General features: G+C 40.1%; 1 long non-coding RNA gene and 2 other non-coding genes across 3 annotated transcripts; 1 reads left to right on the top strand and 2 right to left on the bottom strand.

Moving 5' to 3' along the window:
• Window positions 1–1418: 1418 nt before the first annotated feature.
• On the top strand, window positions 1419–2717 carry LOC149696124 (uncharacterized). Its single transcript, XR_016382504.1, has 2 exons — window positions 1419–1556; window positions 1901–2717. It is a non-coding gene; the product is annotated as an uncharacterized LOC149696124 (long non-coding RNA).
• An 8032-nt stretch (window positions 2718–10749) lies between these two features.
• TRNAP-AGG (transfer RNA proline (anticodon AGG)) lies at window positions 10750–10821 on the bottom strand. Its single transcript has one exon. It is a non-coding gene; the product is annotated as a tRNA-Pro (tRNA).
• An 890-nt stretch (window positions 10822–11711) lies between these two features.
• On the bottom strand, window positions 11712–11783 carry TRNAP-AGG (transfer RNA proline (anticodon AGG)). Its single transcript has one exon. It is a non-coding gene; the product is annotated as a tRNA-Pro (tRNA).
• Window positions 11784–12253: the final 470 nt, after the last annotated feature.

The following is a 12253-nucleotide window of genomic DNA, read 5'->3' as shown; positions in this document are numbered from 1 at the left end:
CACTAATCGCATCGAACATTGGCAAGATCATTTGGACTTTTTGAATATTTTCTTTATACTGATCTATTATAAAAAACACAGATATATGGATTTTAGTCTGTATATACAGGGTGTTTCAGATAAGCATGTCATAAATAAAAGGGTGTGTTCTTTGGGTTAAACTGAGTGAAAAGTGTCAAAGAACATGGGGACTACAACGCTTAGTTTCGGAGGTAAGGGCCCCCAAACATTGACCCCCAAAAACGTGAAAAATGTCACAGATGTGGAGTAAGACATATCAGCTTGCTCATCTTGTTTAGACAATTCCAATACCCTCCCGGATCAACTCGCAAAGATATAACCGGATTAACTCGCAAAGATATAACCGGATCAACTCGCAAAGATATAACCGGATCAACTCGCAAAAATATAACCGGATCAACTCGCAAAAATATAACCGGATCAACTCGCAAAAATATAACCGGATCAATGCGCAAAAATATAACCGGGTGAACTCGCAAAGATATAACCGAATCAACTCGCAAAGATATAACCGAATCAACTCGCAAACATATAACCGAATCAACTCGCAAAGATATAACCGAATCAACTCGCAAAGATATAACCGAATCAACTCGCAAAGATATAACCGAATCAACTCGCAAAGATATAACCGAATCAACTCGCAAAGATATAACCGAATCAACTCGCAAAGATAATATCGGTTCATCTCGCGAAAGTCTAAATGGATCGTCTCGCAAATGTGAAAGCCTATCATCTGTAACGGCAGAAAAACTTATAAAGGATTACCTAGCGGTTCAACTAGTAAAGGTGCATCAGGCGGATCAACTCGAGGTTTAGATAGCGAATCAATCCAAAAATATAGTTTTAGTGGATCGACTAGTAACCCAGAAAGTACATCCACTCAAATGAAGTATGAGTAAAATTTAAGCAATATAACTCACAAAATGCCAAGTTACAACCGTCTATTCCAATTTCTTTATCACAGTACCATGAATATTGACGACACAGCTTCTAGTTTAACTGGAAATTTAATGACTCAAGGTAAAAATGAGAACACTTTTTACTTCATTGATTTTATAAATATTTTTTTTGGTTTATTAAAAATTTTGGATTACAGAAAAATTTCAAAAAACTGTAGTTCTTATGCTTATCGACTTAAATTCCAAGTTTGCTGAAATGTCAAAGGCTCTTTCGGAAAATTTTGGATTAAATACAACGTCATCGACTACATAAAATCGTTTAAAGTTGCCAATTCCAGATATACAAGTGCTAGAACAAATTGAAGAACTTCTTCAAAGTGAAGAAGAAAGAGATAAAGCCGTAAGTGTGTCCTTTCCCAATAAATACTCAAAAACGGTTGTGACATGAAATAAGTAAAATTGATTATTGGAAGATTGCCTTGATGAGAACTTGGGGTGGAAAGTATCCGGATGATATTATAAGGAGGGCCTTGGCGAAAACGTTCAAACATGGTTTAGTTTTGAAAATGAACTGCATGGGATCCAATGGAAATATTGGCTATTCAAAATTAATTTTAAGAGATTTAATCAATGGTTAGTATTATTTTTAAGTGCTAGTTCAGTGCATAAATCTTCAACAACTATTCATCATAAAGGGAGAAAGAAATAACATCAGAACCATTTTTAAATCTATTAAGATTGTTAAAATAACATCAAAATCAATAACAAAACTTTCCAAAATCTGTCCGTTAATTTTATATAGTTTTTCAAACTTTTAAAATTTGACTTTTTAAGTCAACTTTTGAAACTTTGAAACACAATATAAAATTAACGGAAAGGTTTCGGTAAGTTTAGTTTAAATTAATTATTTATTGTTGGAATGTATTTATCACATTCCTGTTTTTATCCAGAGAGATAGATAATTTATATACTTGTAGCTGCAGTAATGGCAAACCCCAAGTTAAGAAGATCTACGGAATATGATGTTGAATGTGTCATTAAAAAATGGCTTAAACATAAAGTCTGACCGCGATGGGGGTCGGCTGGATCGAAGAAAGAAAGAAAAAAAGATAATTTCCCAAGTTGGTGATAGTGTTGACGCAGATGAACGAATTGATGACGACGAAAACAGTAATGAAGAAGAAAACCCTGATGATAAAGGGAACATAGATGCGGGTTTGAACTATGAAACGTGCCAAACGTCCAATGATGAAAGCAGGCGTTTCGACAGTGAAGATTCTATAACTGATTAAGTATATAGAGACTTCACTTTATCATTTCAGACGAGTATTTTTAATACAATTTTTTCAAGTATCTTAAGGGATTATAGACTATTGTGGCAAAAAGTGGTTTTTATAAATTCCTTTATATATATATAAATAAACTGGATTCATTAGTCAAATATCTGTTTTTGAGAATTAGGCGTATTTTGGAACATGAACTCTGTCATATATCACTTTTTGTCAGAATTCACTCTCCTTTTAAGGCTTTTGAGCTGTATAATATGAAAGTGTTTTCGTCATCCCTTAACTATAAGTTGAAGTGTTTTCAAACTTAAATGTTTAAATAGTAAAACAAGTTTTGTCCAAACAAAATATTTAAGTCATTGTTGCTCCTCAAAACTATCTGCATTTCATGTAATTAATGTTCCTAAACTATATTTTACATGAAATTTAGTATTCTAATTCATTGGTCCTAACAAAATATTGCATTTGCATAAAATTCATTTTCCTCCAATTTTTTTCCCACATGATCAAAAAACGGTCATTTAGTGATACCTTAATGTTAAAAGATGTGATATGACAATATGTGAAATGCTAAAGTGACCTTGGAATAAAAATATTTTAATGATCTTGAAATCTATATATGTGTAAAATTCACAATTTTTGGGACCTAAGGAAAAACCAACTTCGCTGCCCGCAGGATGATAACGAGACAGGTAAGGCAATAGTTTTCAGTAGGATAAGAGGACCATTTTCAGGCGGGCAAAGAGGATATTTACAGTATGGCAAAAAGAATAGTCAGAGTCGGGCGAGAAGACCTTTAAACGTCGGGCGAGTCAACCGATAAGACCGACGATACGACCATTAACATTCGGGCGAGATTACACTTAACAGTCGAGCAAGACGATCATTAACAGTCGGGCAAGACGATCATTAACAGTCAGGCAAGACGATCATTAACAGTCGGGCGGACGACCGTTAGCTGTCGGATAGGAACACCATTAATCGTCGGTTTAGACGTCCATTAAAATTCTAATCTGTTGGCAAGTGGTACAGAATACAGTCGGAAAACTATGTTTTTTGGGCGGTAATGTTACGGTTTCGGAGTTGGCAAATTACTGTCGGGCAAGATTCTGGCCAACCGTTTCATGGCTAGGACATTTCGACGGTCAAACTGCATGTTCACCGACCCTTTTGCGTTTGCCGGGGCTGCGTCGCCCGGACGCAGTCGGGCCAACGCCTATTTTGTTACAGGGGTTCCTGTAGATGTGGTTTATATATTTATTGTGGCTGTATTATATACTATACGAAATTATGTCTTACCTTGTAACAAATTGGATGTCCTTTTCTTATGGTTGTAATAGGAAGGCTTGTTTTCGACTGGATCTGTAATATCGAGGTTTCAACCATCTACTACCCCTATTACATTTTGAAATCCATTTGTCTTTTCACAGACGTGCATAGTTTCTGTCATTGCCCGATGTGTAGGCCACCCTCCCCTCTGTTTGGCTATCAATCGAACAAACTCAAGGAAAACGTAGTAAGCGTTTCCTTTTGATAAGTCAAAGCGATCACTATTGATTCAGGAGTCACTAAAATCAAGAATGATAACATAACCCTCTTTTTAGTTGATATTGTAACCATTGATTTTTCTGTCAATGGCCTATTGCCAAAACTGACTTAAAATCTGAAAAAAACAGATGTATTTAACCTAAAATAATGGTTTTTCATAATTCCATAATTGAAAGAGTAATATAATATAAGAGTGAAAATATAAGTTCAAATAAAGGTCCCATTTTGGTTTTTATTTGGTCCCTAGTTTAAAAAATTCGGTGCCTATTTCACCCTATTTCTAGCCTACAAAATCTCCTATTTCCCTACTTTTTTTAAGATTTTGGTGGGAGCCCTGTTGGGAGTTTCGTTACTGAACGTACCCATTGTTTCTAACCTATACGTGTGTGGCGGAAGCTTTTCCGCAATTCGGTATGGACCGTCGTATCTTTAATCAAACTTTGCGGAATAATTATTGCCAGCACTAGATTGGTAATAAGTTTTCAGTAAAAAGATATCACCATAATTAAATTCGAATTTTCTACGATGCTGGTCATAATAGTCTTTTAGTCGGTTTTGTGCCAGGGCTTTGATTACCTGTTTAACTACCTTCACCCCATAGATTTTCTCTACTTCTGTATCTAACAATTGATCTGGGTCTTTCTCGTCAATCAAACTTGTAGCCGTTCTAATTTCTCGGCCAAACATAAGAGACGCTGGTGTTAAGCCAGTCGTCTCCTGTGCAGCTGTTGCCATCGCGAATTGCTGAGGTATCTGTCCTAGTCTTTTTGTTCATTTAGCGTTCCTTCTATCCACCATCCATGATATTTGTATGCTTTCGCTCTCTTAATGGAACCCGAAAAAATTGTATTTATTTCTTGAGCCGTATTTTTCAATTCTTGATTAGGTGACAAAGTCAGGTAGTTTGTCTTCCCCTCTTTTAGAATAAGACCTCTCTCCCTGAGTGTTGTTATAAGTTAGATCTTTTTCGGTGTCTGAGAGGGCTTACTTCAATTCTTTACTTTATTACAATAAGAGCTGTGTCGTCCGCATATTTATTAGCTTAGGATTAGGAGCTCCTAAAACATTTATGCACTTTGGCTGTATACGTATTGAACAGCCATGGACCCAGGACACTGCCCTGGGGCACCCCGTGTTTAATATTACGAGTTGCTGAGCAAGTCACATTGATATATAGTGTTTGTTGTCTGTTTGTTAGATAAGACTTGAACCAGGCCAATTCGGTTCCTACAATTCCTCTTTTCTTGATCTTTAATAAGAGTGTCAATTTGAACGGTATAAAAGGCATTCGACAGATCTATAAACACTAGGATGACGTACATCTCACTGCTTAGGTGTTCACCCCAGTAGCACAAGCCTTCCGCATAATAGTCGGTTAAAGGTCGAATAGTCGGTTTACGGTCCAGTCGGCTGTACCGTGCTTATTCCAACACTTTTCCGACTCATGGAGCCGACTACTTCTTTTAGTTGGCTATGCCGACATCTATCTGACAGTTGGAACTGAGATGGTTTAAAGTAGGCTTGCCTACCGTCTAGAAAATGCCAACTTATTTTTTGCCAATTGATTACCGACTCTTTCACGCTAGTCGGTATTGTGACGTTTAAGAAGAGTGAAATTAAAAGCAAAGTTATGCTTAGGCCGTTTAGTAACCGACATTTATCCGACAGTTGGAACTGAGATGGTTTAAAGTAGGCTTGCCCACCGTCTAGTAAATTCCAACTTATTTTTTTTCCAATTGATTACCAACTCCCTCGCGCTAGTCGGTATTGTGACGATTAAGAAGAGTAAAATTAAAAGCAAAGTTATTCTTAGGCCGTTTAGTAACCGACATTTATCAGACAGTTGGAACTGTGGTGGTTTGAAGTAGGCTTGCCTACCGTCCTAAACATGTAACCCATTTTTGCCAATTGATTACCAACTCTTTCCCGCTAGTCGGTATTGTCACGTTTAAAAAGAGTAAAATGAAAAAAGAAGTTGTTGGTAGGCCTTCTTTTTCCGTGGGACGGTTTTTTTTTGGAGTTTTACTATTCCGCATATGCCACCAAAATATTTTTGTTATATATTTAACTTATACTATATTTCGACCCACAATCAGAAGTTGATAATACTATATTTTTGGCAACACTAGAAACTTAACCTTACAAAAAACTGCAAAGCAAGAAAACACATCTGATTTTCTAGTTTGAATTTTCCCTCCTGTAATTTCTCGGTCCAGGTGACACGCCTCTGTTCTATTGGCGTAACTAAGGTAACGGCCTGCACGTCATCATCGAAGAGGGCGCTGCTAGTGCGAAAGCTTAAGCAAGTCAGCCTTTCCAGTATATCTGACGCTGCTGAGTCGTTAGAATGTTAAAACGAGATTTTTGTGGTCGAAAATGATTAGTTCTTGGCTTGCTAACTTTCAATTTCATCGCTAAGGTTCTTTGTCACACTATATAAACTAGAATCGTCTTCGTTTGTCACGTAAGGTTTGAATTTTGTTATTGAATTATCAATTAATCTACCTCTTAGAGCCAGTTTTATGCATAAGCCTTTGCTTTTTACCTAGCTTCTCATCTGCTGGGAACCAAAACTTAAACGTTTATGTATACCTTCAGTTTCTTTGTTTGAATATAAAAGAAGCAAGTGTTTGGAGTTCAAAAACCTTTTATATTAAGTATTTTAGAGATTTTTGGTGGTGAAAATAATACTGAATTCCAAAATAGATCTGCATTTGTTTTAGTTACAGAATTTTTATGCGGTTTCAAACATTTTAAAGGAAAAATGTGTGAAATAATACCCTTTAGAAATGTATGTTTTTCTTCTTCCTTAAAAAAATCTGGAAGCGTATAATAATATTTTCACTAAGATTTTTGTATTTAAGAGATAGTAACTGGCCACATCGAAGATATTAACAATGAATATTAATAAATGCTTCAATTGATGTAAATATTATACTCGCCCTGAAAAATTTTACTTTTTGTTGAAACCAATTAGCTAGGCAGCTAATATTTCCATTAGACTAGTCGTGCAATATCGAATACATTGTTTAATATTTGAAATTGTTATAATTGATGCTCAACCTGTATGTTACTTGAAATATTCAAAGTACAAATTCTAAAGTGATTTTCGTTGAAAATGTATTAAAGAAATTTCAATACTAGGTATCAGTATCCTTTACTATAAGCGAATGAAGCCTCGATTTAAGGCTTGATCGTGGCAAAAGCGTCGTACCTCTTGCTGACAGGCGGTTAAGTCGACTCTCAAACGTGCTGGATGAGGGTCGTATTTCATTCGTGTCGTATCAGTCGGTAAACCAGTGGGCCGTCGTCCCACCGGGCGGACAGTTCGACTATCAAACCCTTACTCTACTTGCCCTTTACCGACGATTTACCGTTCCTATACTAAAAAGCCGCGAAATCGTCGCATTCAGCGCGACTTTAGGTAGGCATAATGACGCCGACATATAGTCGGCCAACAGTCGTTTTATAGTAGCCTCAAAACAGTAGGAAAACCGGCGGGCCGTCGTCCCTCCAGGTGGACATTTCGACTCTCAAACCCTTACTCTGCCAGCCCTTTACCGACGATTTACCGTTCCTATACTAAAAAGCCACGAAATCGTCGGATTGAGCGTGGCTTTAGGTAGGCATAATGACGCCGACATATAGTCGACCAACAGTCGTTTTATAGTAGCCTCAAAACAGTAGGAAAACTGGCGGGCCGTCGTCCCTCCAGGCGGACATTTCGACTTTCAAACTATTACTCTCCCGACTTATTAGTGACTTTTTACCAACTCGTCGGTAACACACAAAGCCGACCATGTATGCCCTACGTCGGCAGTGCTACTAGGGGAGTATCATACCCCTAGACCAACGGACCATGTATGACACTGAAACATGCTACACTCGTAGGCCTACAATATAACTAGTTGCATTTAAATAGTCACCAAATTACTTCTGCAAAAACTCGTGTCCGTCTGGGATTTGAACCCGGGACCCCTCGCACCCTAAGCGAGTATCATACCCCTAGACCAACGGACGAAATATGACACTGAAACATGCTCAACTCGTAGTCCTACTATTTAACTAGTTACATTTAAATAGTCACCAAATTACTTCTGCAAAACTCAAGTCCGTCCTGGATTTGAACCCGGGACCACTCACACCCGAAGCGAGTATCATACCCCTAGACCAACGGACCATGTATGACACTGAAACATGCTACACTCGTAGGCCTACAATATAACTAGTTGCATTTAAATAGTCACCAAATTACTTCTGCAAAACTCGGGTCCGTCCGGGATTTGAACCCGGGACCATTCACACCCAAAGCGAGTATCATACCCCTAGACCAACGGACCATGTATGACACTGAAACATGCTACACTCGTAGGCCTACAATATAACTAGTTGCATTTAAATAGTCACCAAATTACTTCTGCAAAACTCAAGTCCGTCCTGGATTTGAACCCGGGACCACTCACACCCGAAGCGAGTATCATACCCCTAGACCAACGGACCATGTATGACACTGAAACATGCTACACTCGTAGGCCTACAATTTAACTCGTTGCATTTAAATAGTCACCAAATTACTTCTGCAAAACTCGGGTCCGTCCGGGATTTGAACCCGGGACTACTCACACCCGAAGCGAGTATCATACCCCTAAACCAACGGACGAAATATGACACTGAAACATGCTCAACTCGTAGTCCTACTATTTAACTAGTTACATTTAAATAGTCACCAAATTACTTCTGCAAAACTTGGGTCCGTCCGGGATTTGAACCCGGGACCACTCACACCCGAAGCGAGTAACATACCCCAAAACTAACGGATCATGTATGACAGCGAGACATGCTCAACTCGTAGGCCTACAATTTAAATAGTTGCATTTAAATAGTCACCAAATTACTTCTGCAAAAACTCGTGTCCGTCTGGGATTTGAACCCGGGACCCCTCGCACCCTAAGCGAGTATCATACCCCTAGACCAACGGACCATGTATGACACTGAAACATGCTACACTCGTAGGCCTACAATATAACTCGTTGCATTTAAGTAGTCACCAAATTACTTCTGCAAAACTCGGGTCCGTCCGGGATTTGAACCCGGGACTACTCACACCCGAAGCGAGTATCATACCCCTAAACCAACGGACGAAATATGACACTGAAACATGCTCAACTCGTAGTCCTACTATTTAACTAGTTACATTTAAATAGTCACCAAATTACTTCTGCAAAACTCGGGTCCGTCCGGGATTTTAACCGGGGACCCCTCGCACCCTAAGCGAGTATCATACCTCTTGACCAACGGACGAAGTATGACACTGAAACATTCTACACTGGTAGGCTTACAATTTAACTCGTTGCATTTAAATAGTCACCAAATTATTTCTGCAAAACTCGGGTCCGTCCGGGATTTGAACCCGGGACCATTCACACCCAAAGCGAGTATCATACCCCTAGACCAACGGACCATGTATGACACTGAAACATGCTACACTCGTAGGCCTACAATATAACTAGTTGCATTTAAATAGTCACCAAATTACTTCTGCAAAAACTCGTGTCCGTCTGGGATTTGAACCCGGGACCCCTCGCACCCTAAGCGAGTATCATACCCCTAGACCAACGGACGAAATATGACACTGAAACATGCTCAACTCGTAGTCCTACTATTTAACTAGTTACATTTATATAGTCACCAAATTACTTCTGCAAAACTCAAGTCCGTCCTGGATTTGAACCCGGGACCACTCACACCCGAAGCGAGTATCATACCCCTAGACCAACGGACCATGTATGACACTGAAACATGCTACACTCGTAGGCCTACAATTTAACTCGTTGCATTTAAATAGTCACCAAATTACTTCTGCAAAACTCGGGTCCGTCCGGGATTTGAACCCGGGACTACTCACACCCGAAGCGAGTATCATACCCCTAAACCAACGGACGAAATATGACACTGAAACATGCTCAACTCGTAGTCCTACTATTTAACTAGTTACATTTAAATAGTCACCAAATTACTTCTGCAAAACTTGGGTCCGTCCGGGATTTGAACCCGGGACCACTCACACCCGAAGCGAGTAACATACCCCAAAACTAACGGATCATGTATGACAGCGAGACATGCTCAACTCGTAGGCCTACAATTTAATTAGTTGCATTTAAATAGTCACCAAATTACTTCTGCAAAAACTCGTGTCCGTCTGGGATTTGAACCCGGGACCCCTCGCACCCTAAGCGAGTATCATACCCCTAGACCAACGGAAGAAATATGACACTGAAACATGCTCAACTCGTAGGCCTACAATTTAACTCGTTGCATTTAAATAGTCACCAAATTATTTCTGCAAAACTCGGGTCCGTGCGGGATTTGAACCCGGGACCACTCACACCCGAAGCGAGTAACATACCCCAAAACCAACGGATCATGTATGACAGCAAGACATGCTCAACTCGTATTCCTACAATTTAATTAGTTGCATTTAAGTAGTCACCAAATTACTTCTGCAAAACTCGGGTCCGTCCGGGATTTGAACCCGGGACTACTCACACCCGAAGCGAGTATCATACCCCTAAACCAACGGACGAAATATGACACTGAAACATGCTCAACTCGTAGTCCTACTATTTAACTAGTTACATTTAAATAGTCACCAAATTACTTCTGGAAAACTCGGGTCCGTCCGGGATTTGAATCCGGGACCACTTTCACCCGAAGCGAGTAACATACCCCAAAACCAACGGATCATGTATGACAGCGAGACATTCTCAACTCGTAGTCCTACAATTTAAATAGTTGCATTTAAATAGTCACCAAATTACTTCTGCAAACCTCGGGTCCGTCCAGGATTTGACCCCGGGACCACTCACACCCGAAGCGAGTATCATACCCCTAGACCAACGGACCATGTATGACACTGAAACATGCTCAACCTGTAGTCCTACAATTTAACTCGTTGCATTTGAATAGTCACCAAATTAATTCTGCAAAAACTCGGGTCCGTCCGGGATTTGAACCCGGGACCACTCGCACCCTAAGCGAGTATCATACCTCTAGACCAACGGACCATGTATGGCACTGAAACATGCTACACTCGTAGGCCTACAATTTAATTAGTTGCATTTAAATAGTCACCAAATTACTTCTGCAAAAACTCGTGTCCGTCTGGGATTTGAACCCGGGACCCCTCGCACCCTAAGCGAGTATCATACCCCTAGACCAACGGAAGAAATATGACACTGAAACATGCTCAACTCGTAGGCCTACAATTTAACTCGTTGCATTTAAATAGTCACCAAATTATTTCTGCAAAACTCGGGTCCGTGCGGGATTTGAACCCGGGACCACTCACACCCGAAGCGAGTAACATACCCCAAAACCAACGGATCATGTATGACAGCAAGACATGCTCAACTCGTAGGCCTACAATTTAATTAGTTGCATTTAAGTAGTCACCAAATTACTTCTGCAAAACTCGGGTCCGTCCGGGATTTGAACCCGGGACTACTCACACCCGAAGCGAGTATCATACCCCTAAACCAACGGACGAAATATGACACTGAAACATGCTCAACTCGTAGTCCTACTATTTAACTAGTTACATTTAAATAGTCACCAAATTACTTCTGGAAAACTCGGGTCCGTCCGGGATTTGAATCCGGGACCACTTTCACCCGAAGCGAGTAACATACCCCAAAACCAACGGATCATGTATGACAGCGAGACATTCTCAACTCGTAGTCCTACAATTTAAATAGTTGCATTTAAATAGTCACCAAATTACTTCTGCAAACCTCGGGTCCGTCCAGGATTTGACCCCGGGACCACTCACACCCGAAGCGAGTATCATACCCCTAGACCAACGGACCATGTATGACACTGAAACATGCTCAACCTGTAGTCCTACAATTTAACTCGTTGCATTTGAATAGTCACCAAATTACTTCTGCAAAAACTCGGGTCCGTCCGGGATTCGAACCCGGGACCACTCGCACCCTAAGCGAGTATCATACCTCTAGACCAACGGACCATGTATGGCACTGAAACATGCTACACTCGTAGGCCTACAATTTAATTAGTTGCATTTAAATAGTCACCAAATTACTTCTGCAAAAACTCGTGTCCTTCTGGGATTTGAACCCGGGACCCCTCGCACCCTAATCGAGTATCATACCCCTAGACCAACGGAAGAAATATGACACTGAAACATGCTCAACTCGTAGGCCTACAATTTAACTCGTTGCATTTAAATAGTCACCAAATTATTTCTGCAAAACTCGGGTCCGTGCGGGATTTGAACCCGGGACCACTCACACCCGAAGCGAGTAACATACCCCAAAACCAACGGATCATGTATGACAGCAAGACATGCTCAACTCGTAGGCCTACAATTTAATTAGTTGCATTTAAGTAGTCACCAAATTACTTCTGCAAAACTCGGGTCCGTCCGGGATTTGAACCCGGGACTACTCACACCCGAAGCGAGTATCATACCCCTAA

This window comes from Phalangium opilio, unplaced genomic scaffold (assembly GCF_054372755.1).
Source record: "Phalangium opilio isolate 3A_F unplaced genomic scaffold, DU_Popi_V2 ptg000022l_1, whole genome shotgun sequence".
Classification (NCBI taxonomy): domain Eukaryota; kingdom Metazoa; phylum Arthropoda; class Arachnida; order Opiliones; family Phalangiidae; genus Phalangium; species Phalangium opilio.
Note: the sequence above shows the minus strand (reverse complement) of the source record. Positions and strands in the feature narration are given on the sequence as shown.